Source organism: Dasypus novemcinctus, chromosome 3 (assembly GCF_030445035.2).
Source record: "Dasypus novemcinctus isolate mDasNov1 chromosome 3, mDasNov1.1.hap2, whole genome shotgun sequence".
Lineage (NCBI taxonomy): Eukaryota > Metazoa > Chordata > Mammalia > Cingulata > Dasypodidae > Dasypus > Dasypus novemcinctus.
In genome coordinates this window covers 179,720,745-179,747,686 of record NC_080675.1, presented here as the reverse complement: position 1 = coordinate 179,747,686, position 26,942 = coordinate 179,720,745, and the positions used below count along the sequence as shown (strand labels likewise).

General features: G+C 40.1%; 1 protein-coding gene across 2 annotated transcripts in view; it reads left to right on the top strand.

Annotated features, from left to right (window-relative positions):
• Positions 1-26,942, top strand: part of GABRG3 (gamma-aminobutyric acid type A receptor subunit gamma3) — a 672,352-nt gene that overhangs the window by 179,000 nt on the left and 466,410 nt on the right. The gene's annotated exons all lie outside the window — the stretch shown is intronic.

The window sequence follows — 26,942 nt, the reverse complement described above, 5'->3', positions numbered from 1 at the left end:
TTTTAGAAATTAACTATTGACTTTCTATAATGGTTGCTGAGGATTGTGGGTAATTCACATGACCTCCTCTCAAACCTCCACCCTTTCTGGGTAACTAAATCTCAATTGGGTAAACACATAGTAAGACTTTTCATTCTTTCGACCATGTATATGCTGTTCATTGTGGAGCTAAATTGTGCACTGTAATTGTATTTCTTTTTCATCAAACTTTATTTTTTCCTAGGAAAAAAAAAAGTCCCGCCTCTTTTTCCCCTATAGGCTGACTTTTCTGGGAACCCATCACTAATTCTTTCTCCAACCTTCACAGTTTGCAAAATACTTCTCAAAATGAGTTCCCTGCAGACAATTTATCTCCTGCCCTACTCCGCAAACTACCACCTTGTGCTTCAGTCTGACTGGGGAGTGCTGCAACCCCGACAGATACCTGTTGCCTTGTCTCCTCCTTCACATCACCTTGAGCTTTCTCTTCCCTTTTTCTGGTGTTGGACACCTTTTGTCTTGGATCCCAGCACTTGTTCTATTTTGGTTTTGTTTCACTATTGAATTGAAAATTATTCCTCAGAACTCTGAAGACATTACCCTACTGTCTTTCGATTTTGTTTGCTGAAGAGTTCTTTATCATTCTGATTAATTTTCCTTCGTTTTTTTTTTTTTCCTCTTCTCTCAATATTTGGGAACTTTTCTTTATTTCTGCTCTTCTGAAATTTTAGCATGGTCTTACTGGAAATTGGTATGTTTTCAGACAACTGTCTTGAGGATTCAGAAAGCTTTTTCAGTCCTGGCTACTTTTTCTTCGATACTGAATATTTTTCTCACAATATTTTATTGCCGTTTCTTATAGTATTAAGTCTATTTCTGGAACTGATATCAACTGGGCATTGGTCCAGTCAACTAATATTCTTTTCTTCACTGAACTATTAAAGAACTTTATTTTTTTGTCTTTCTGGGAAATTTCTACAATTATAATTTCTATTTTCTATGGAATTTTTCTAATTTCTTTTACATATTTTGCAAGATTTATTTTCTTGTTCTGTGCTTCTTCTTTTATAATAGCATCTTATTCTTGTTTTATAGATGTGCTATTTTTATCTCTCTGGAGATATTAACTATAGTTATTTTGATATTTTCTTCTGCTCTTTGCATGGCTTATTTTCCCCTTGAGTTTGTTTTAAACTGTTTGTTTTGCCAGTTCCATGATTTTGTTTCCTTGATTCTTGACTGCCAATTTATATTTACATGAAAGACACTAAAAATTTGATAAAACTTTCTGTGTGAAGGTGAGATATATAGACCAGAGGGCTCCACTAGATTTCCCACATTTTTACTTTGGGGCTTTGTGATGGTTAAGTTCATGTATCAACTTGGCTGGGTTATGATGTCCAGTTGTTTGGTCAAGCAAGCACTGGCCTGATTATTACTGTGAGTCTATTTCCTGGATTAACTGCACCCATGACTGATTATTCCTACAGTCAACAAAGGAAACTGCCTTCAGCAATGAGAGAAGTCTCATCCAATTAGTTGAAGGCCTTAACTAATCATCTGACTGATGATTTCAGCAGTCAGAAGGAAGAATTTATATTTCTACTTCAGACAGTGTGCTTCTCCTTGGAAATTTGTTGACACCTTCATCAGAATCCTCCACGTGCATCCTTCCTTTTGGAATTTGGACTTGCCAATCTCCAGCGTTGCATAAGCCAATTCCTATAACAAATTACATACTACTTACGTAACATAACTATGTTGTTTCTGTTTCTCTGGAAAAGCCTAAAAATGTTAGCCTCTTAGGGTTGCTTTTTGTTATTGTTGTCCTGTGGTTGTCCATCCAGAAAAGTGGGTTCAAGTATCTGGCCTTGGAGGGAATGAGGTGGAATGGAGTGGAGGTGTAGATAAGCTTGCCTTCTGGTATCTATCTGACATACTTATCCTTTCTGGTTATGGGAAATAAAACTTTCCTGGAATTCTTAGGTTTCCTGTAAACTGCCCTAGGCTCCAGAGATGCCATAAAACTAATAGGAAAGAATAATAAAACAAATCTTATCTCGCCAAGAAGAACAAAGGATTACATCTCATAATGCATCCTAGGTTAATTCCCAAGATGACAGAAAGATGGAATGGCTCCTTCCTAGGTATTTACATTTCTAGGAGGAATGAGCCCAAGAGTTTGGAGATTTTTTCTGGTGCTATCTGGCTCCCAGAGAGATGGAGAGATTTTATTTACATACCAATGTGCTGGAGTTAGGACACAAATCCTTACTTCCCATGGAAACCCTTTCAGGATGAGAGAGGGGCAGCTACTCTTTCTCTTTCATAAGCAGAGAAAAATCACTTTTTCTTGTCCCTCATCTATAGATCCAGCTATTCAAATGGGAAAGTGTATCTGGACTTTACTGTGTCACCCTTGTGATAAGGACTAAGGCAAAAAGACACCCATGTACTTATTAGTTATTGCAAAGTATTTAATAAGAAATATGTTTCTGATCTAAAACAACTTATATACACATTCAGGGTAGAAGTAATAAAGGTAAATATTAAAAACTCAACAGGTAGGTAGTGCAGAATAAATCCTTTTTTGACTTTTCCAATCCACTGCCTTTCAGGAGCTTAGGTTTGCTCTTTCTGCTCTTCATTCAATCATCTATCATTCCTCCTACCACTTACTGCCTTCACATATTTGGTTTTAAATATGTCTAGTTTCATTAAATATAGAATTTGTAATCCTGTTTCTTTTCCTCTTTGATGTTTTCTGAGAAGTGGGTGAAAAGGTTTTGAATATTCCACTTTGACTTTAAAATTATTTCAGGTTTCTTCTTTTTAATCAGAATTTACAATCAGTATTTCACAATTTATAATTTCATAATGGAATTCTAGAAATTTGAGTTCATTCTATGGAATATATATGATTTACTATTGTTCTTTCCTACTCTATAGCATAATTACATTTTGTACTGTTAAATATTCTATTTAAGATAAGGGTCTTAAGAAGAAGCATTTCAATGCTTCCACTGTGTGACTTCCCTCTGTCGATCCTCTTCCTATCACCAGTTGTTCAGTGTTTTAGATAAGTCAGTTTTCCTTACCTGCCAGTCTTTCTCAACACTTCAGTCTATCTTTTCATGTCCTCCCAGAAGGGTTCTCAAGAGGGAAAGTAACAGCAGGGCCTATAACTAAACTTTCCTTAAATAATAGATTAGAGAAATGTTTGTCAATCATTCTGCCAGGTTTAAAGGCACTTTATTTGTCAAATGAAAATTTGACCAAATAATCTTTCATGCTAATAGGTAAAATCAAGGCAAATCATGTATTTCCAATGAAAGACCAAGGTGACAGGATTATTTTTCACAAAAGCATTTGAAATGGCGGCATGGAAAGGTGTGAGTATATCTTTTCTAGAGACCTGAGAAATGACTGACATTCAATTAACTCTGGAAAGATATATATTTTTAGAGTGACCGTAACAATAATGGAAAATGTTAACTGACTTGGTTTGAAATACCTGTGTCCAAAAGACAAGTTGGATTGCTAGCTAATATTGGTTTCTTTTTAAAAGCTGATTTGGATGTTTTATGTTTCAAGCAGCCATCAATTCATCTTTATTGACTGCAGTACATTCATATTCTAGGGAAATAACTAAAGCAAAGAAACAACTGCAGAAAGAAAAGCAGTATTTTCTTCCTCCCCTCCCCTCCCCTCCCCTCCCCTCCCCTCCCCTCTCCTCTCCTCTCCTCCCCTCTCCTCTTCCTTGACTTTCTAATATAGCTCAAGTACATGCCATTAACAGGACTTGCAAAATATTAAGATTTATAATTGATGGCATCAGAGAGTATGGTGGGGTAAGAAACTCTGAAAATCCATCTCTTCATAAAATCAACAATAATACTAACAACAAATAGAATAAACTTTTCAGAACTCTGAAAAGCAACAAAAGACTTGGGGTAATCTGAGTAGCATTTGTTCAAGAAACATGTCTGAATCTTAGTAAGAACAATGAGTCTTTGGTATTTTAACTTAACCTATTCCAATCACCTCCTCCTCAGTTATGGGGTAGACAGGAAAACTAACAGTCCCCAAATCATAATAAAAAAAATAAACATCCTAATAGCAACTAGAAGGGGCAGAATGGGTTTGAAGCACCCCAAAAGCAAAATTCCTAGAGAATTGTTATTATTTTACCTTTCTGACAGATCCCAGGGTTTGTCTTTATTTGACCTGAGTCAGAGTTCCCTTTGTGTGAAGAGCCTTTTTTCCTGGTACATTTCTTGAAAGCAGTACATGACAATTGTTTAGAATCACAGCTGCCTGAGATACCATAAAAGTTGAGGCAAACAAGGCTGAACAGAAACTTAAAGGAAAACCTGCAATATGAGATGTCTATGGAGGGTTTTGTAAAGTTCTAGGGTAGTCCTTGGAATCTAGAAGGCCACATTTATACACAGGGCTGTGTATACCCAGGAGGGTCCTGCAAAAGTTCTAATCTCTCACCTGTGGCTGACTTTAAAATTTTGCATAAGCAGGAAGTAAAGGCAAAGTTGTAGCACACCTGCCTGAGCATCATGAGTGTGCCCCATCATGCACACAGGCTCCTTCAGCAAAGGTAGGGTATGTATTGGCTCCAGGGATTGAAAGAAATCCATGTCCAATCATTAGCAAACCACTAAGCTAACTAAGCAGAGATGTCAGGGACCACACATGACAAAGAATACAGATGTTAGAGAATTGGTTTAGGAAATTTACTAAACAAACAAACAAATATCATCACCAACAAACAGCAACAACAGAAAACTCTGGGGAGGAGGGAGAATCTGAGTTCCAGAGTTGCTACATTATATTCCTTAAAATGCCTTTTTAAAAAATGAGACATGCAGAGAAACAAGAATAATAGATTGGTCAGGGAAAAAAAACCATCAGTTAAAACTGTTCCAGAGAAAGGCCAGACATTGGACTTATGAGACAAAACTTTAAATCATCTATTTTAAATATCTTAAAGAAGAAAAGGAAACCATGTTTAAAGAACTAAAGGAAAGTATGGGTATAATGTCTCACTGTGGAATTGAAAAGTATAACAATGGAAATGAAAAATTCACTAAAGGGGCTCAATAGCACATGTTAGCAGGAAAAAGAATGAACCAGAAAAATCAAATATATGTCAATTGAACTTATTTAATCTGAGCAAAAGCAAGAAAAACAAGTAAAGAAAAATTAACAGAACCTCAGAGACCTGAGGAACACTATCAGGCATTATAACATATGCATAACAGAAGTCCCAGGAGAGGAGAGAAAGGAAAGGGGAAGAATATTTTTTTAAAATAATGCCTGAAAAATCCCAAAGGTGGGTGAAAAATAACCTACAGAGAGGAAATGCTCAATGAACGAAAGGTAGGTTAATCTTAAGGAGATCCACAACAGACACAACTTAATCAAACTATCATTTTTGGAGAAGTTTTGGATCACAGAAGGGTTACAACTGTGGCAGGGCAGCATAACTGGTACAGGATGTTAGTAATGGGGGATGCATGGGAGGAGTTTTACCTGGGGCAAACATATAAGGCATATGAATGTGTTCAAGTGTATATGAGGGCATTGTCACATTGGGTGGAGATACACACACTATCCAAAAGAATATAGAATTCCTATCCTGGGGAGTTCTGCCACATTCTCTAATGGGACAGTAAGAATCCCCTGAGTACAGGTGCAGTGACTAGGGAAGGAGGATGGACCATTGGCAGACCCTTGATATTGATGACTGTACTTATGAACCTTTACTTTTGAAATTGAAACTTAGCCTAGAATTATAAAGTGCCTAAGAGTTACCTCCTGAGAGCCTCCTTGTTGCTCAAATATGGCCTCTCTCTAAGCCAAACTCAGCATATAGATGCATTACTTTACCCCCAATGTGGGATATGACTCCTGGGGATGAGCCTCCCTGGCACCAAGGGATTACTACCAAGTGCCAACTAGCAATGCAACTGGAAAAAGACCTTGGCCAAAAGGGGAAAGGAGAAAGACAAATGAGTTTATATGGCTAAGAGACTTCAAAGTGAATCAGGAGGTCATTTCAGAGGTTATACTTATGTATGTCTCATTGACTGCCAGAGTAAATATTGCCACAAATAGCAGGGCCCCTCTGGGCTCTGGAGACATCCAGACACTATAGGCAGGTCAGACAGCTCAGGAGTTTGGTACCCTGTCAGTGGGCCCTACTTTGGAATTTAAGTTCCGCAATGTCACAGAGTTGGACTCAGCTGTGGTTTCCCTACACATGACTCTTCTGCCCCTTCTATTTGAACCTAGAGTTGGTACTAGAGTTGATAGGTGTATGTCCAAGAGGTTTAAATCTTTGGGCTCTCCATGTGCCACCTGGGCCCTGAATTTCAAATGAGTTGCAATACCTACTCTCCAGTCCACTGGACTCACCCAAGACAACTAACAAGGAGATGATGGACAATGACCATCCCAAGGAACAGAGAGAGTCTGCAACTGCAAGCAAGATTGTCCCATCCATCTCCCCATGGGGTCTAAGCCCCCTCTCAATTGGAGGCAGAGTAGGCATCACCATCCCAGGACTGGGGAATAAATGATGGACTAGAGTAAACTTACTGTTATTCTACTATAGATTTATTGCAATTCTAGCAATGAAAGAACTTTTGTCATTGATGTGGAGGTGGTGCCCATCAGAGGTTCTGGGTGGAGGGGTGGGGGAGGGAGAGGGAAAAATAGGTGTAATGTGGGGTCATTTTGCGGACTTGGGAATTGTCCCGAATGACATTGCAAAGATAGATACAGGCCATTGTATATCTTGTCATAACTTACAAAATTTTGTGGGAGAGAATGTAAACTACAATGTTAACTATAATTCATGCTTAATGGCAATGCTCCAATATGTGTTTATCAATTGTAACAAATGTACCATATTACTGAAGCATGTTATTAATGTGGGAAAGTGTGAGAGGGGTAGGGAGTAGTACATATGAGAGTCTCTTATATTTTTTATGTAACATTTATATAATCTAAGTATCTTTAAAAAAACAAAAACGTATATAAAATGAAAAAAAAAAGTACATTGCCTAATAAAAGAAAACAGTTGAAAAAAGAGTCAAAGACAGAGGGAATTTTAAAAGCAGGGAAAGAGAAAGGACTCCTCATTTACAAGGGATCTTCAGTGAGTGTAAGTGCTGATTTCTCATCAGAATTCATGAAGTTCAGAAGGCAGTGAGATGACATATTAAAACTGCTGAAAGAAAAAAAATCTGTCAACCAAGTATTCTATATATGGGAAACTATCTTTCAAAAATAAAGGTCTCATATTTTTTAATGTAACATTTTTTGTGATCTATGTATCTTAAAAAAAAAAAGACAAAAAATAAAAATAAATAAAATAAAATAAAAATAGAGAAAAACTAAGACATTTCTATGGAAACAAAACAGGGAATTCATTTCTAGCAGACCTATCTAGTAAGAAATACTAAAGGGTGTCCTAAAGCTGAAATTAAAGGACAATAAACAGCACATCAAACCACATGAAAAATTAAATGATGCCAGGAGGTAAGGTAACTGAACAGGTAAATTTATATATACATATATGCTTTAACACTCTTTTTTCTCCTCTACAATTTAAAAAGCAAATGTGTCAAGCAATCATAGTAAGTGTGTGTTGATGTGTGTAAAAATATTATACTTTGTATAATGGCCCAAATAAGGAGAGAGGTAATATCAACAGTATTGAAATTAGTTGGTATTAATCCAAATGAGATATTAAAAATTCAGAAGTTAAGTATGATCTCCAGCACAACAACAACAACAACAACAACAACAACAACAAACTAGAAAATATAGTAAAAGAAATGACAGGGAAAGTAAAACAGTACACTAGAAAAAATGCATGTAAAACAAAATAAGGCAGTAATTGAGGAATAGAATAAGCAAAAATACATAAAGCATAAAGAAGATGAAGAGCAAAATGGCAGATATAAATCATACCAGTAATTACATTAAATATAAATGGTTTAAACACTTCAATCAAAAGTCAGATATTATCTTAGTAACTTAAAAGTAAAAAGATGAATGAAACAAGATATGGCATTCAAACAGTATCCAAAAGAGGATTGGAGTAGCTGTAGAAACATCACACAAAATAGATTTTTAAGACAAAATTTGGTACTAGGGACAAAGAAGGACATTTCATATTGATAAAAGTATCTAACTGTCAAGAAGACGTAATTATAAACATATATGTACATAATTAACTGAGCCCATAATACATAAAATAATAGCTGACAAAACTAAAGGGTGGAATAGACTGAACAATAATATTTGGACAATTTTACATTCCACTTTCAGTAGCATAGAACAACTAGATAGAAGAAGCAAGTTGTTTTCGGTCCAGATAAAATGAAATTTGAAATCAATATTCAAAGGAATTAAAAAATGTGGAAATTAAACAACACACTCTTAAATAATGAAAGATTTAAATATGAAATCACAAGAAAAATTGGAAAATACTTTCAGATGAATAAAAACAAAAGCATAGCATTACAAAACCTGAGGGATACAGCAAAAGCAGTGCTTAGAGTGAAATGAAAAGTTGCAAATGCCTCTGTTAAAAAAGAAGGATTTAAAAGATATAACATAAACCTCCATCTTAAAGGACTAGAAAAAGAAGAGCAAACCTAATTTAAAGCAAGCAGATGGAAAATATTACTGTTATAAAGATTAGAGAGGAAAAAATGGAATATAAAATTGAAAATTAAAAGCAAAAGATGAACAAAATTGTCATATCTTTAGCTACACTGGCAAAGGAAAGAGAACACTCAGATTAATGAAATGAGGAATTAAAGAGGGAATACTACCTTAAAGAAACACATACATTGTAGACGAATACTGTGGAGAGAGCAAGTGTGGGAAATATGGCAGAGTAGGAAGCTCTAGCATTCATTTTCCTTGATCAGAATAACCATTAAGCCAACAGGGACTGTCAGAACCAGCTATTTTGAAACTCTGGAGTCCAGCGGAAAGTTTTGCAGTGTCCAAAGAAGAGCAGGAGGAAGAGGCTAGTAAATTGTGGCAAACACCAGTTAACAGCACCCTTAAAGTCATGGTTACCATTGCCCATCCCCCATCGTGCCAGGCAGCAGCGGGACCCAGACCCTGGTGTAGCTTGCTGGTGCCAGAGAGGGAAGTGGAAGCCTAGTCCCTCAGGATCCTGGGGGCGGGGGCAGGAGAGCATGGTCCAGTTGCTGAGCAGTATTTTTGACAAGCTACTTCAGATTGGTGGGGATCCAGTTCTGAGGGTGGCCACTGTACCAACCTGGCCTGGACAAAGGTATGGAGGAGATGTAAAAGCATACATTTCCTCAGAACTGCGGAGGGCAGTCGAAGGGCTGGCTGCATTTGCTGGGCAGGTGCCAAGTCAAGAAATTTCAGCTTTGTAGACCTGTGGAATTATTTCTCTGTCATACTTGTGCTATATTTTTTTTTTCTTTTGATCAGAAGTTTTCGTTTTTGGAGGAATAGAAAAAAATTTAACCCTGAAAATATTTTGGTAAGACAGCTGTTTTTAAGTGAGACTATGTATAGTTTTAAATAAGTATTGCACGTATATGCCTTTTATGTATCTGCTCTGTAAGTGGATAGAACTTGTGTACTCTACTATGTGTCAGAGACTCTCATAGGTTGTATTATCAATTATCGATCACTTTTAAGTGCAGCAAAGACTCTTCAAAGACACATTTCTATCCTTGTTTTTGAGATGAGGAAATTGAGGTGTTTAAGCCATCTCAAACTAAGGGATGCTGAAGTGTGGCTGGGAATGCATTCGCTAAATAGCACTTATATTCTATATTAAGTATTGCTAACATATATTCTTAGCATAAGATGAGACCAATCTCCTAAGAATAAGGGCTTCATTTCTGTAAAACATATAGTCACATATATCCCAACTATGGCATTTTGACATGTTGAATTGTAGTTTAAAGTTCAAGAGGACCACAGTTTTGACTATGACTATAAAAATGGCTCCTTAGTGGTGAAAAAAACAATGTCAATAGAGGAGGTACAGTGGAATACCACAAACCGCTCAAGTGATCTAGAAGAAGACAGAAAAGGAGAATAAGATGAACAAAGTACAGGTGGAACAAATGGCAAATTGGTAGACAAACAAAATGTGTCAATAGCCACATCGAATATAAACGAACTACACACTCTAATAAACAAGTCCGATACATCAATATTTCAATTTAAATATCTCAGTTGTATTTAAAACACAGCAGTGAAAGTATATTGCATGAATCAGATAAAGAGTATGGCAAATATGATCTGTGCAAGAAATATAGTGCGATGGTTTTTATTTGTTCGCATTTTTGATAGCTCTCCTGAGTGTTTAGAATAGAAAGGCTGATGTAAAAATGTGCCAATTTATCTGCATATTATTTATGCATCCCCAAATAGATATTGCATCTCTCATCTCGAGCAATTTTCAAATTGAAAGTATGTAATTGCTACTTTCAAGTCTGTCCCTTGCAGATTGGGCTTTTGCTCGGTAGCTGACTCAGACATTCATCAGGGCAGGCGACAGAAGCCAAGGGCTAGAGCATGGTCTGGTGCTGGCGAGAGGAGATAGGGGAGGCAAGAGAAGACCAGAGTCCCAGAGTGTGCTGGACACTGTCAGCAGGGCAGCCCCAGTGGTGCGATGTCTGAGCCCAATGATCAAAGTTTCCTCAAAAAACCTGGTCCCTATTTTGGTAGGTGTTGGAGGAAATACGGCTCTTACTGGGACATGGAGTCTGATTTACCATAAGCAAAACATTTATTTATTGCGAAGCTCTCCCAATGGAGGGGGTCTGAAGAACAGACTTCAGCGCCCCCACCAGCATGGCGGCGGTCCGAAGAGAGACTTCAGCCCACTCCTGGAAGGGGGGGACTTAATTTTATACAGAACTTTCCTAGGTGGGGAAATGATAGTGGGAGAAGGCTGGGGGTCCGAGGGAGATAGTGAGGGGGTTGAGGGAGTTTATGATTTCTTGAAATGCTGCAGGAGCAGAAGTTTCTTTTCATCTGTAGGGATTAAAGGATATGTAAACAGTGAAGGTTTCCATCTCCGTTTCCCTCTGATATGCAGGTAGAGGCAGTAAAGATCTCTTTTTCTCTCTGATATGCAGATGGTGAAGATCTCTATCTCCCTTTATTCCTGTCTCTATGAGGTTTCTTTGTCTAACCTGTGGGAAAGCGCCTGCCATGCCCGCAGACACAGGGGAGGGGGTTTGCCTTTTCCCAACGCGTATCAGGGGAAACTGAGCTACAGCTTGTGAATTGTTGCAAACCTCTAACAGTAGGACTGATAAACATCAGGTTTTTTGTTTGTTTTTGTTTTTGTGGTATCCTTGCCCAAATAAGGAAATAAATGGCAGCCTTGAGAATCTACATCACATCTTAGATCATGCAACCCCATCACTCTATGTAACTCATTTGTTTTGTTTTTTTTTTTAATATAAATGAACATTTTCTTTCATTCTCCTGGCCTACAGGAGAAAGGTTAGAAGTATGGGAAAACCACACGCTTAGATCTAATCAAATCATTACTCTTGGTGATAGTGGTCCAAAGGCAAACGCCACGTCAACACTTCTCCCTAGACTGTGTGTGGTGTGTGGTATCTGGAGCAAGAGAGAGAGAAGGAGAAGGGGCTGGAGAGAGAGAGAGGGAGATAAGTGAGTGTATGTGTGTGTGTGACAGAGAAGGGGATGGGGAGAGCAGAGAGAGAGAGGGAAGATTATACCACTGAATGGGAAAATCATAATGAGAAAAAAAAATCATTCACTCTCTTGTCACCTGGCGCAGCAGTGTTTCGTCTGTTCTTACCTCATTTTGTGCAGATACTTAGATGTTGCCCAAGTTCTAGGCCAACCACAGTTTGCCTCAGGTACCTGCCTGAGCACCGTTCTGGGTGTAGTGGACATTATGTATTATATACACATATACTCTCTGGGTCTTTCGGGAGTTAAGGATGATTTTAGCTCTCCAGGTGCAAAGGGAGAAGGGTGTGTAAGTGCAGTTGTTGTAGAATTTGAGAGAGGTTCAATTATTTGCATATAGAAAGGCCAGGACTCAGGAATGATTTTGAGAAGGAAAAATGATTGACTGATGGCCGGCCGGACTCGGGAGCTTTCTGTTTCAAACCTGAGCCCTGAACAAGAATTTTGAGTTCCTTTTATACAGAGAGGAAGGGTTAAATCGTTCTTTGTTTCAGAGCTCAATAGGCTTGAATTAGCATATATCGTCCACATCCTAGGTAAGCTTTTAGCATGGACTTCATACATTCTAGATAAGCTTTTAGCACATTTGGTTTGCATTTTCCCTGAATATTTAAAGTTTATAGAGTTTGCATTGCTAAACTGTTTTACCTGGGACTGGAGTCGTTGCCATGGTCAGCAAGGGCAGGACTGCAGCCTCTCACCATCCCACACCCACAAGTCAGGACAGACAGCTTAGGTTATCTCTGAAGAGACAAAGAGCCTCCCACCTATAGCCCACATCACAGTGACGAGGCTAGGAGAGGTGTGCACCGGCACAGAGGAGAGCCCAGTGGTGCTGAGAAGTAAAGCTTTGCTTGGGTCGCTGGTGTTGTCCTTGGGAAATCATAGACGATTCCCGAGTTGCCGTGACTTGACCACTGGGCTGCAGAGTTTATGGGCAATTGTCATAGTTGGGTCTATGCTTAACCCCACACTGCCCTTCTTTCCTCATCAGAAAACTATGGCTCAGCATCCTTCAGCCCAGATGGATGACTGGGGTTATATATCCCCAAATTCATTATCCAGCAATTGTGGAATTAAACTGGTCCCCGCCCCTCCCTGACCACTTACATAGACGTCTAAGAACTCAGAAAACCCATGCTGATCCTGTCTGCTCTGTGCTAGTTGCCAGGGAATGACAGAGTGAGCGGTCGTAGCCGTGGACTCCTGCAGGTCCCCTACTGACAGGCCAGTGTGTAGCAGACATGGATTTGTAACCCACACTTAGCTGAGCCAGAATGTCCATCAAGTCCTTTAAAATCAAGGTAAACATGACCCCAAGCTGCCCTCCTCAGGGGGACCTGGGAGGGTGGTGGGGGACTTACAGTCCCAGGTGCCACTGGGCAGCTGCCTTCCTTCCCCTCCAGGAATCTGGGGATATCCATGGGGTTCAGAACCTCCCAGCAGATGGCCTGGGAGCCCCGGCTCTGCACCCGGAAGGCAGGCGCTCTTTCCTTTTGGGCAAGCTGGTGTCTCCGGACAAATTGTCGAGGTTGGGAGCATCAGGCAACATTTGGCTGTGCTCAGTGCGCAGCACCCCCAAGGGTCTGCCAGGCACCGTGGCGACGTGTGCTTGTCATCGTCTGGTTGGCTTGGATTCCTTGTTGAATCTCATAGTTGGACATGCTTAACATTAACAGCAGTTATCACATGTGCCTAAAGAACTCCCCTTCTGCTCACAAGCCACACCCTGGGTGAGGCATGAAGCACCCACCCAACAGTTGGACTCGTCTTTTGTGAGTCCATTTGTTAGCTCTAAAATTGGTATGTCAGAGCTTTCTTCTTCTCACGTTTTTACTACCTCCTTCATTTCCCATTGTGCTGGGTGCAACCCTGTTTTTTGATGTATGCTATTAGGAGCTCATTCACAGTTCAGCAGGGGGTTGTCTGCATTCTAGCACCCTGCAGAGAGGAGATGACAGCCCAGACTGCAATCCCCTTATGCCTGCCCCTTCACTTGGTGGTTCTGAGCCGTCTGGTTATGGGTTGGCATGGCTTTATGTTGAAAGAGACAGGGACAGAGAGAGAAAGACAGAGAGTCAGGGACAGAGGGAGAGATGCAGAGGCATGGAAATAGAGACACACAGAGATAGGGACAAAAGACAGAGAATGTAATCTTGAGATGCTGCTTAGCATTCCTTCCTCCAAATGCCTTAAAATTCTACCTGCCGTTATGCTTGATATGTAGATTTGGGGGGAGAAGGGGCTTTTCCCTTACAATAATGATTTTAAGAAAATTTTATTATGAAATTTTAAACATATACAAAACTACTACACAAAGAATAGCATAAGGAAGCCCTATATATCATCATCCAGATTCAACAATTATCAAGACTTTTCCACCTCTTTTGTTATTCTGATGCTGAAATATTTTGATGCAAACCTGAGCTTTTCATCATTTTACCCCTACATACTTGAGAATTCATTCCCTTAAAAATATGGTCTTTTAAAACCTAACAATGATGCTATTATCCTATCAACAAAATGAACGATTCTCTGCTATCATCTAACACCCAGCCCATATTCAAAAATTTTCTGACTCTTTCACAAACATCTTTGTGTAGCTGCTTTGTTTAAATCAGGATCTGATCCATCCACTGTATCTGGTAATAACCAAGTGTCTTTTAAGTCTCTTTTATTCTAGAGCAGAACCTCCATCTGTTGTTTTTTTTTTTTCATTGCATTGATTTTTTTAAAAGAAATTTGTCTGCCTTCTTTCTCATGGTGTCATTTAAGTTGCCCTATTTCCCATATTTCCTGCATTTCATGTTGTACCACATCCGGAGGCACATAACATCTGGCATCTCATACTTAGTGATGCTAAGGTTAATCAGTGGATTCAGATGGAGACTGCCTAGTCTCTCCATGGGAAAGGCTCCATCAACTTTACCCCTGACTGTCTAGTAATGGACTTGGCCAGAAAGAGTGATATCATTAGGGCTTACAAAATGGTGATTAATTATACTATTTCTTCTACTTTTATTAGCTAGGGTTCTTTGGTACAAAATAACTTTCCTTCATCAACTAGAGCTATTTGGTTTCCCAGAAAGACTACTATACAGGAAACAGGATAAATGCTGAAATCTTTCACTTTAATTGCCAATTTGCAAAGGTGGTGGTGCCCTAGTTATCTCCAAGGCAAGTGACAGTTCATTTCTCTGTCTCTCTCTTGGGTACTTTATTGAATACATTATAAACTCATAGATCTTTATATATTCAATGTATTCTAGTCATCTACGGTCATTACCCCTTTTGATTTTCAAGCTTTCCTATCTTAGGCTAATGGAATAACTTCCAAAGAGGCAAAGTTGCCTCTGCAACTTTAGTTATGACCTTTGCAGTTGTCCAGCATGACAGGTATTCTAAGAGCTCTTTGTTCATTTCTTTCCCAAGTTCAGGAATCCATCTTTCCTTCAAGGAGCTCTGACCCCTTTCAATGGGAAATGGCACTTGGAAACACCATGTGACAGCTACAGGTACCTATTAGTTGGTTGTTGTTTCTAGGACTTTATGGTGCCTGGAGCTATGAAGTACATCGTGTTTAAAGAAAACAATCTGGACTTCTCCACTGTGGTCTTCATTGGCCACTTCTCAGCCTAGCAGAGCTAAGCTGGTTCAAAGAGGTACACCTCTAGCCGGGTGTATCCTGGACCTCCTCGTGGCCTTCCCCTTGAGGTGGTGGATTTCCTTGTTCCTGGATCTCTCTGGGATCTATGTACCCCTCCACACAGGGACCTTCTTGTCCCCCTTTACACAGGGTTCCTGTGCCATGCTCCATGGAGCTCCTTGCAGCTTCCTCAGGGCGTGCTCCGCCTTGGCGGGCCGTGTCTGTCTGTTTCTCTGAGGCTCCTGGTGCTCTCCAACCCTGTTTTTCCTCTGTGGTGGTTTCTGTACCTGCCTGCACTCTGGAGTCTGCGAGGGCTCTCCCAGATTTGTCCTTCTTCTGCCACCCAGGTGCCCTGCTTCCTGCTTAGGTCCAGGCCCTCTACAGGAGGACATGTATGTTTGTGGGTAACTTATGTATCATCCACCACCCCTGCAGTCCAGATGTTAATCCCTGGCAGGTTTACCAGAAGGAAGCAGTTTGGTCATACTCAGCAGTATTTTGGGGCTTAAGCAATTTCCTGATACTTCCTTTAAAAAAAAAAATTTGTGAGTTTATACCTGAAGATGTCATCCTTGGGTTTTTCACTTTGCTATCCCAGTTGACCTGTTTGGCTTGCAGCAGGAGTTTGGGGAAATTCAAACTAGGCAGCTGCTAAATAAGTCTATAATTACAACCAGTCTATGAATAGACACTACCTAGTCCTAGCGCAGGGGTGCTCCCAGCAAAGGAAAAGAAACAAAGCAGGTGCCAGAAAGCATGGCCAGAGGAGCTGGTGGGGGGCAGGCACCCCTCAGGATTGGCCTAAAGAAGTTGAGCCATTAGTCACTGTCCCTTACAATGTATTCTGACCTTTACGCTAAGAATAATTCAGTTGTTGCTTTAAACATTTCTAGTTCACCTCTAAATGCCAGTTACAATACAAGAAAAGGGCCGTTGTCCCTTCTTCTGTGCTCACCAGCAGAGACAGCTGTGATGGGGGCCTGGGGCAGCCAGCCTGGGATGAACTATGCACCAAAAAGGCTTATGCAGTGTGCTCTCAGCCCCAGCGCATTAAAAGAGACAAGGGAAAGAGGCTGGTGTTAAGGGGGAATGTGTTGTGGTCTATGTTAATGGGTATACGGAACAAATAGCAACCAAAAGTGTCTTCTCTAGTTCACACTGGACAGCTAATTAAAGTCAAACCTGATTTGTTTTTTGTTTTTTACTTTCAGTGATCTCAGAACCTTTACTATGGGAATGTATATTATGGAATTCTAAACGAAAGAACTAGAATTCAGCATTTCCAGGCCAACCTTACTACCCAGTAAGGTGGAGCTGACCTCTTAGAACCAACCTTTATTATTCTAAGGAACACACTGGCAGAGTAGGTGCTATAGAGGCTACAGCTGATAATTAACACCCTGATGCTACTTTGAGCTTGAGAAAGGTGATAGCACTTACTCTGTAACTACTGGTTTTATGAATTAGTGCTTATTGACCGCCTGGGTCTCGCTCCAGGTCAGGCTCATTATTTCAAAGGGACTTACATTGGGTCCTCAATCAAGGAGAGAGGTGTGTTAATAAATCATTATACTGTAATGTGAGGAAGGCTAGCAGTTATGGAGTATGAGGAACTGTAAGTGAAGGAGCAAGGGATTACCTCCACTTTGGAAGGTCAGGAAAGGTCCCCAAAGGAGGTGACGAGGTGGTTGATGTTCCAGAATTTGGATGAAGTAGGTCCTGAGCTCCCTGGCCCTGGCCAAGCCCCAGAGAACACTCTGGTTAGTGCAGGCTGGTTTGGGGGTTCTCGGAAGGGAGTGTCTCCAGTTGAGATGACTTAGGGCCAAGCCATATGGTGGGGAGCTGAAGGACGTGGAGATGCTCACCCTGTTATGTTAATTAGCTGCAGCGAGCTTTGCCACAGAAGAAGAGCTTGAAAAATGCTGGGGATAAGATGCGGAACTCAATGCCCAACTTTAAATAAGGTAGCAAATAGCATCAGCAACAATGCCAAGCCGTTAATTTTTGGATTGATGGGGTATTGTGTTGCTTTAGTTTGCTAGGCTGCCAACAATGCAATATACCAGAAGTAAGTTGGCTCTTATAATAAGATTTATTAACTTTACAAGGTTATAATTCTGAGGCCATGAAAATGTCCAAATCCAGACCTCCAATAGGTGATGCTTTCCCCCTGGAGACCCTGCCAGCCGTCCTGGATTGCCATCTCACACGGCCAGGCACACCGTCGTAGCTGCTGGGCTCGCCCTTCTTTTCTGGATTTCATTGCCTTTAGCTTCTGGCTTCCTCTGACTTTTTCTCTCCTTCTGTGGCTTTCTCTTTGTCTCTCTCTCCATATTCATCCCATTTATAAAGGACTCCAGTAAGAAGATTAGGACCTACCCTGGGTTATACCCTGCTGAAGAGATCTAATCAAATGACCCTGAACTGAATCCAATCACAAGGTCCCACCTATGTGTCCACACCCACAGGAATGGACCAGCTTTAAGAACATACTTTTCTGGGGTCCATAAAGACTTCCAACTACCATACCTGTGGAAAGAGCTTATGCCTTGCACTGAACCCTGCCTGGATGCGTGGCTTGTCTCTACAGTTCACTAACCGTGGCACTCTACTTAACCATTCTGACTTAACCACTAAAACAAAAAACTTTGCAGGCTGCCAAGAGGACTAACTTCAGCAAACTACAGACACCCATGCTTGTCATATAATATATGTCTCAAGGATGGTAATAAAGATAATTAACTCTTTAAATATGTGTTCCTGGTAAAGAACCCCAATTCATATGTCTAAGTGTCAAATTCGTAAAACTGCCTTCAGAAATTTAATCAGTGACAGAATTAGAAATTATGGCTTACTTTTCAAATTACAAATATCTTCAATGAAGTGCAATGGTTCGCTATTTTGAAACATGGCCTGTTAGCAATCCAGTATGTAATATTGTCAATCTTTCTTTCAAGAGCAGTTTCCAAAATTTTCCCATGCATGAATGCATTATATATGTCTAAGTAATAGTGTATTATTGCCATTTTAAAATGAAACTGCATTGTATTATTTTTCATTAAAAAAAATGACTCCTCCAGTTTCGTAGTTACTTCCATGTCTATTAACTTCTTGCATAATAAATTTGAACGCCTGTTATCTTTGTGCTTAGAAATTTATCATCCCCCCAATATAGTATGAAACATTAAGAATTACATAATGTTTTCATTAAGTAATTCTTAGAGTTTCATAACCAGTATAGTAGGAAAACATTAAGTAAGAATTACCCAAGTGAGCAGTTTTCAGTTTCAAAATGTTCAGAATTCATCCACTTCCAGAATACACAGAAATACAGTACCCGGGGGTTCCATTGCCCTTTGCTGAGGGGGAGGAAGCATTTATCTTAGAGCTTCAGAAGTGAGGATTGATCTCTTTGTTGTGGTCTGTTCTGTATTTTTTTCATGGTGTGAATTTCAAGGCTGCAGTAAAGATAGGGCAGGAGCAGCCCTGGGCTTTTGAAAAGGAAACAGTGCAATAGATTTGGCCTGGAGGGGTGAGGGGTGAGGGGTGGAAGTTTCCCTCTTTAGCCTCCTCTGCCTCAAAAAGCCTCCTCTGCTTTTCTTCTCTGTCACCAGATTGTTTTCTCGTCACCTCCTAGATGTCACTGAAGGCAGCTCCAAAGCGCCACGGCCGTTCTTTCCCTTAGTGTATTTTGTGTGCCCATCACTATTAAAAGGACAGACCTAAGAGTCGATAGTAGAGCTTGACTTCTTCATTTCTTCCTGTAGAGAGACCGCCGCCCACTTTATTGCTGGCAGGTAACCACTGTGTCCACTCCTGCTCCCTTGCTCCACTGGGGATTTTTGTGGGAGCCCCTGGTCTGCCGAGATGGTGTGTGATTGCCCATCTCAGGGCGTCCACAGCTTTCTGCCAGAAACAGTGGGGGCTTCTTGCTCTTTTTTTCTTTATTATTATTATTATTATTTTTATTGACTTTGTAATAATATTACATTAAAAATATATATGTGAGGTCCCATTCAACCCCACCCCCCCACCCCACCTCTCCCCCGCCCCAGCAACACTCGTTCCCATCATCATGACACATCCATTGGATTTGGTAAGTACATCTTTGGGCACCTCTGCACCTCATAGTCAATGGTCCACATCATGGCCCATACTCTCCTCCATTCCATCCAGTGGGCCCTGTGAGGATTTACAATGTCCGGTGATTGCCTCTGAAGCACCATCCAGGGCAGCTCCATGTCCCAAAGATGCCTCCACCTCTCATCTCTTCCTGCCTTTCCCCATACCCATCAGCCACCATGTCCACTTTTCCCAATCCAATGCCACCTCTTCTATGTGGACATTGGATTGGTTGTGTCCATTGCACCTCTATGTCAAGAGGAGGCTCAGATTCCACATGGATGCTGGATGCAATCCTCCCACTTTCAGTTGTAATCACTCTAGGCTCCATGGTGTGGTGGTTGTCCTTCTTCAACTCCATCTTAGCTGAGTGTGGTAAGTCCAATAAATCAGATTGTAGGTGCTTGAGTCTGTTGAGGCTCAGGACCTGGCTATCACATTGTCAGTCCAGAGATTCAAATCCCCTAAATATATCTTAAACCCCAACATTAACTGCACCTCCAGCACATTAGCATGAAAGTCTTATGAAGGAAGATCCCATCTGAGTCCAGATTCATCACACATAAACACCATTTCCAAAGAGGGGCCATCTGACCTGGTAGTTAACCCCATCGGCCATGACCATAACTCCCATGGGTCTCTTTAGCCCTCAAAGGAACCAATATCTGGGGGTTGTATCTGCTTTATCTGTCTCTCTGACTCTGCTCAGTTGTGCATGAGGGCAATCCTTCTGCCAGCCTCCAGACTCTTTTTTAGAAACTCGTAGCCATATAAACTCATTTCTCCTTTCCATTTCCCCCTTACTTTAGGTCAAACAGCATTTTAAAGTCATGTTATTTTATGTAGACAGGGATATTCTGCTGATCCGCATTGAACCTTCCGTATAAGGTCATTTTCCAGTTGCATCATCAGTTGGTAGTTGATAGTGGTCCCTCGGTGCCAGGGAGGCTCATCCCCGGGTGTCATATCCCACGCTGGGGGGAAGGCATTGCATTTACATGCTGAGTTTGGCTTCGAGACTGGCCACATTTGAGTAACATGAAGGCTGACAGGAAGAAATTCCCAGGCACAATGTTGCTCTAGGCCTTGTTCTTATTTTAGGCTTATCAGCTCACAAGCATAGTCATTAGCATCAGGGGCTCACTGTTGAACCCTCACTCCCTCCCGGTCCCCGCCGCTGCACCTGGGAGACTGTCGCTGCTCCCCTAGGGACCACGACAGAGCACCACTGGTCAGGAACCCAGGACCCCCCCTGCTGTGGTTTTTAATTGTTGCCACTATGAGTATATCCAAACATTACCATGCACCCTGGACATATGTTCTGTACAGCTCCCTGTCAGCCATATATCACCTGTCATTGGTATCCCATACCAGTATCCCTCCATTGCCATTGTTGAAACACTCTGTGATCCAGAACTCCCCGAAATTTGAAGCCCAATATAATGTCATGGTCCCTTACTAGGGAATGGCATATAGCGATGGGTTTAAAGGTTAGATAAAGAACTTGGATAAAGTTAGATAAAGAACTTAGATAAAGAATGTTGACTTGAAAAAATTCTACATCCTATCTTTTTTTTTTTTCCCCCCTAATTATTCAGCTTCTCTTCACAGAAGTCCTAGACCACAGCAATGCATATATATAGTATACAGCACTCCCATACATCCACCACAAAACCTTTTTCCTTCCACAGCGATACTCTTACACCCTATTCACATCATATTTACTTAACGTGATGTACAGAGTCTGAGACATTAGCTTTCTAACAAGGTGACATCTGTGCTTACATTATGGTGCATACTTTAGGATACACAGTTCTTTACATTCTTAGTTATCCTATGTTTTACATTATGGTTTACATTATCAGTCTGTCATCTCCTATATGTTATGGTGTAATATTACATGTTTTATATCCATCCTTGTGTACTCTCAAGAAACTCCTCTCTTACCCCCCATTTACCTTGGTTCCACACATTTAACGTCCATTTTCCCTTCCACCTTGGTGCCCACAGTGACAGCCAACCTCCGTTTCCTGAGGAGCCGCTTCCAGAGATAGATGGAATAGTGTTCAGGGCCTAATTTGCTCAACTGCCCCAATGCCCTGGGAGCCACCCTTTCTCTCGAGGGATACAGTTCCCTCTATTTGATGGCATTAGTCCTCCCCAGGATGTGGGTCCACCCCCACTCTCACTACTTGGGTTTCTACCCCATGGTGTCACCCACTCTGGCAGAATGAGCATTTAGACATTCCCCAGGAACCCGTCCTGCATCAGACCCTCCCCTCCGAGCATTCTAAACAGGTAACCCTCTTTATTATATTTTGATATGATTTTCTCGGCATTTTACTCTCTACCAACACCTGACCCTCTCCTGTGTTCGTATGCTACCCCTCCCTCCCCCCACTTTTGGGCAATGTTACCCATCCGTCCCTCCCCAGCCACCCTCAAACCCGCAAAGCCCCAACCAAAGGCAACCCCTTGCCCCCCTTTTATCTCTTCTTTGTGTTCATACTTACCACCATCTCGTCTTAAATTCCACCCCTGCAGACATCAGCTTATATCCTTCCTCCACCCTCCGATTTCCTGTAAGCCTATCGTTCAGTCTCTTGCTATCTAGGGCAGCTTGTTTATTTCATATCATTGAGGTCATGTAGTATTTGTCCTTCAATGTCTGGGTTGCTTCACTCAACATAAGGTTCTCAAGATTCATCCATGTTATCACATGTGTTTGTAGTGTGTTTGTTCTTACAGCCGAGTAGTATTCCATTGTGTGTATATACCACATTTTATTGATCCACTCATCTATTGATGGGCATTTGGGTTGATTCCAACTTTTGGCAATAGTGAACAATGCTGCTATGAACATTGGTGTACATATATCGGTTTGTGTCCTTGTTTTCAGTTCTGCTGGGTATATACCCAGCAGTGGTATTGCTGGGTCATATGGCAAATCTATGGCTAGTTTTTTGAGAAACCGCCATACTGTCCCCAGAATGGTTGGATCCTTCTGCATTCCCACCAGCAGTGGATGAGTGTTCCCCTTCCTTCACATCCTCTCCAGCACTTGTATTCTTCTGTTTTTTTGATAGCTGCCAATCTTATGGGTGTAAGATGGTATCTCATTGTAGTTTTGATTTGCATTTCCCTGATAGCTAGAGATTTGGAACATTTTTTCATGTGCTTTCTTGCCATTTGTATTTCTTCTTCGGAGAAGTGTCTGTTTAAGTCTTTTTCCCATTTTTTAAATGGGTTGTTTATCTTTTTATTTTCAAGATATAGAAGTTCTTTATATATGCAAGTTATAAGTTTCTTATCAGATATATGATTGGCAAATATTTTCTCCCACTGTGTGGGCTCCCTTTTTACTTTCTTGACAAACTCCTTTGAGGTGCAGAAGGCTTTAATTTTGAGGAAGTCCCAGTTATCTATTAGTTCTTTTGCTGCTCGTGCTTTTGGTGAGATATTCATAAATCCATTTCCTATTACAAGGTCCTGTAGATGTTTCCCTACACTGCTTTCTAAGGTTTTTATGGTCTTGGCTCTTATATTTAGGTCTTTGATCCATCTTGAGTTGACCTTTGTATAAGGTGTGAGATGGTAATCCTCTTTCATTCTTCTACATATGGCTATCCAGTTCTCCAGACACCATTTGTTGAATAGGCCACTCTCTCCCAGTTGAGAGGGTTTGGTGGCTTTATCGAATATTATGTGGCTGTATATGTGAGGTTCTATATCAGAGCTTTCAATTCGATTCCATTGGTCTATGTGTCTCTCCTTATGCCAATACCATGCTGTTTTCACCACCGTAGCTCTGTAGTATGTTTTGAAGTCAGGTAGTGTGATTCCTCCAATTTCGTTTTTCTTTTTCAGTATGTCTTTGGCTATTCGGGGTCTCTTTCCTTTCCAAATAAATTTCATAGTTAGTTTTTCTAGTTCCTTAAAGAAGGCTGCGTTGATTTTTATTGGGATTGCATTGAATGTGTAGATCAGTTTTGGTAGGATAGACATCTTAATAATGTTCAGTCTTCCTATCCATGAACAAGGAATAGTCTTCCATTTATTCAGGTCTTCTTTGATTTCCTTGAACAATCTTGTATAGTTCTCGGTGTATAAGTTCTTTACCTCTTTAGTTAAATTTATTCCTAAGTATTTGATTTTTTTATTTACTATTGTGAATGGTATTTGTTTCTTGATTTCCTCCTGATCTTGCTCATTATTGGTGTACAGAAATGGTACTGATTTTTGCGCATTGATCTTATAACCTGCAACTTTACTAAACTCATTTATGAGTTCTAGAATCTTCGTTGTAGATCTCTCAGGGTTTTCTATGTATAGGATCATGTCATCTGCAAATAATGAAATTTTGACTTCTTCCTTTCCAATTTGAATGCCTTTTATATCTGGTTCTTGCCTCAGTGCTCGAGCAAGTACTTCTAAGACAATGTTAAATAGGAGCGGAGACAGTGGGCATCCTTGTCTTGTTCCTGAGTTTAGAGGGAAGGAGTCTAGGATTTCTCCATTGTAAACAATATTGGCTTTAGGTTTTTCATATATAGTCTTTATCATGTTCAAAAAATTTCCTTGTATTCCAATCTTTTGGAGTGTTTTTATCAAGAAAGGGTGCTGTATTTTGTCAAATGCTTTTTCTGCATCAATAGATATAATCATGTGATTTTTTTCCTTCAATCTGTTTATATGGTGTATTACGTTGATTGATTTTCTTATGTTGAACCATCCTTGCATACCTGGGATGAATCCCACTTGGTCGTGGTGTATAATACGTTTAATGTATTGTTGAATACGATTAGCAAGTATTTTGTTAAGTATTTTTGCGTCTAGGTTCATTAGAGAAATTGGTCTGTAATTTTCCTTTCTTGTGATGTCTTTCTTTGGCTTTGGTACTAGGGTAATGTTGGCATCATAGAAGGAGTTGGGTAATGTTCTTTCTGTTTCGATTTTCTGGAATAGTTTCAGCAGGATTGGTGTCAGTTCTTTCCGGAATGTTTTGTAGAATTCACCTGTGAAGCCATCTGGCCCTGGGCTCTTCTTAGTTGGGAGATTTTTAATAACTGATTCTATCTCTCTGCTTGTGATTGGTTTGTTAAGATCATCAATTTCTTCTTTTGTCAATATGGGCTGCTTATGTGTTTCTAGGAATTTGTCCATTTCCTCTATATTGTCATTTTTGTTGGAATATAGTTTTTCAAAGTATCCTCTTATGATAGTCTTTATTTCTGTGGGGTCAGTGGTGATATCACCTTTCTCATTTCTTATTTTGTGTATTTGCATCTTCTCTCTTTTTTTCTTTGTTAGTGTTGCTAAAGGTTTGTCAATTTTGTTAATCTTCTCAAAAAACCAGCTCTTGGTCTTGTTTATCTGTTCAAGTGCTTTCTTATTTTCTATTTCATTTAGTTCTGCTCTTATCTTTGTTATTTCCTTCCTTCTTCTTCCTGTTGGGTTACTTTGTTGTTGTTTTTCTAATTCCTTCAAATGTGCAGTTAGTTCTTCAATTTTTGCTCTTTCTTCTTTTTTGATATATGAATTTATGGCTATAAACTTCCCTCTCAGTATTGCTTTTGCTGCATCCCATAAATTTTGGTATGTTGTGTTATCATTATCATTTGTTTCAAGGTAGTCATTGATTTCTTTTGAGATTTCCTCTTTGGCCCACTGTTTTTCTAAGAGTGTGCTGTTTAATTTCCAAATCGTGGTGTGAAATCTGGGCTTCTGTCCCTTGCAAATCTCCAGCTTGACTCCACTGTGGTCAGAGATAATGTTTTGTATGATTTCAATCTTTCTGAATTCGTTCAGCCTTTCTTTGTGGCCTAGCATATGATCTATCTTGGAGAATGATCCATGTGCGCTTGAGAAAAATGTATATCCTGCTGTGTTTGGGTGTAGCGATCTATATATGTCTATTAGATCCAGCTCCTCTAATATACTATTCAGATGTTTTGTTTCTTTGGTGATTCTCTTTTGAGATGTTCTGTCCAGAGTTGATAGTGGTGTATTAAAATCCCCCACTATAATTGTAGATGTATCTATTCTTTCACTTAGTTTTTCCAGCGTTTGCCTGACGTATTTAGAGGCACCCTTGTTAGGGGCATAGATATTTATGATTGTTCGATCTTCTTGACAGATTTTCCCTTTCACTAAAATGTAGTATCCTTCTTTGTCTCTCACAATTGTTTCACATTTAAAGTCTATTTTGTCTGATATTAATATAGCTACTCCTGCCTTTTTTTGGTTATTGTTAGCTTGTATGATTGTTTTCCAGCCATTCACTTTCAATCTCCATGCGTCTCTGGGTCTAAGATGTGTCTCTTGTAGACAGCATATGGATGGGTCATATTTCCTTATCCAATGTCCCAGTCTGAATCTTTTGATAGGTGAGTTTAATTCATTGACATTCAGTGTTATTACTATCAAGGAATTATTTGTGTTAGCCATATTTTGATTGGATTTGTGTTTGTCATATTTTGTTTGTATATTTTTTTTTGTCTTTTTTGTTGTTGTTGTTGGTCTTATACTCTCCTCCAACTCTGCCTTTCCTGTTTTTTCCTTTCTTCCTGCAGAACTCCCTTTAGAATTTCTTGAAGGGGAGGTTTCTTGTTGGTATACTCTTTCAGTTTCTGTTTGTCTGCGAATATTTTGAACTCTCCATCATGTTTGAATGCTAGTTTAGCTGGATAGAGTATTCTTGGTTGGAAATTTTTTTCCTTTAGTACCTTGACTATATCATACCACTGCCTTCTTGCCTCCATGGTTTCAGAAGAGAAATCAGCACTTAATCTAATTGAGCTTCCCTTGCATGTGATGGTTTTCTTTTCTCTTGCTGCTTTTTGGATTTTCTCTTTGACTTGAGCATTGGATAATTTGACAAGTATATGTCTTGGGGTGGGCCTGTTGGGGTTTATGACTAGTGGAGTGCGCTCTGCTTCTTGGATATGTATATCTGTCTCTTTCAGTAGATTTGGGAAGTTTTCAGCCATTATTTCCTGCAACACTCCTTCTGACCCCTTTCCCTTCTCTTGACCTTCTGGAATGACTATAATACATATGTTTGAGCATTTTGCATTGTCATTCAGGTCCCTAAATCCTAATTGGATTTTTTCTATCTTCTTATTGACCCCTTCTACTATCTGTTTGATTTCTGATGTACTGTCTTCCACATCACTAATTCTCTGCTCTGTCTCTTCTAGTCTGCTGATATTTGCTGCAAGTGTATTTTTGATTTCTTGAACTGTGGTGTTCATTCCCATCATATCTGTTATGTTTTTGCGTATGTCTGCAATTTCCCCTCCAAGTGATGTCTTCATGTTGTTAACCTCTTTCATTACTTCGTCAAATTTGTCGGTGATAAATGTTCTGAGATCTTTCATTGCTTGTGCCAAGTTTTGCTCTCCTTCGTGATTATTGGTTTGTTGATTGGATT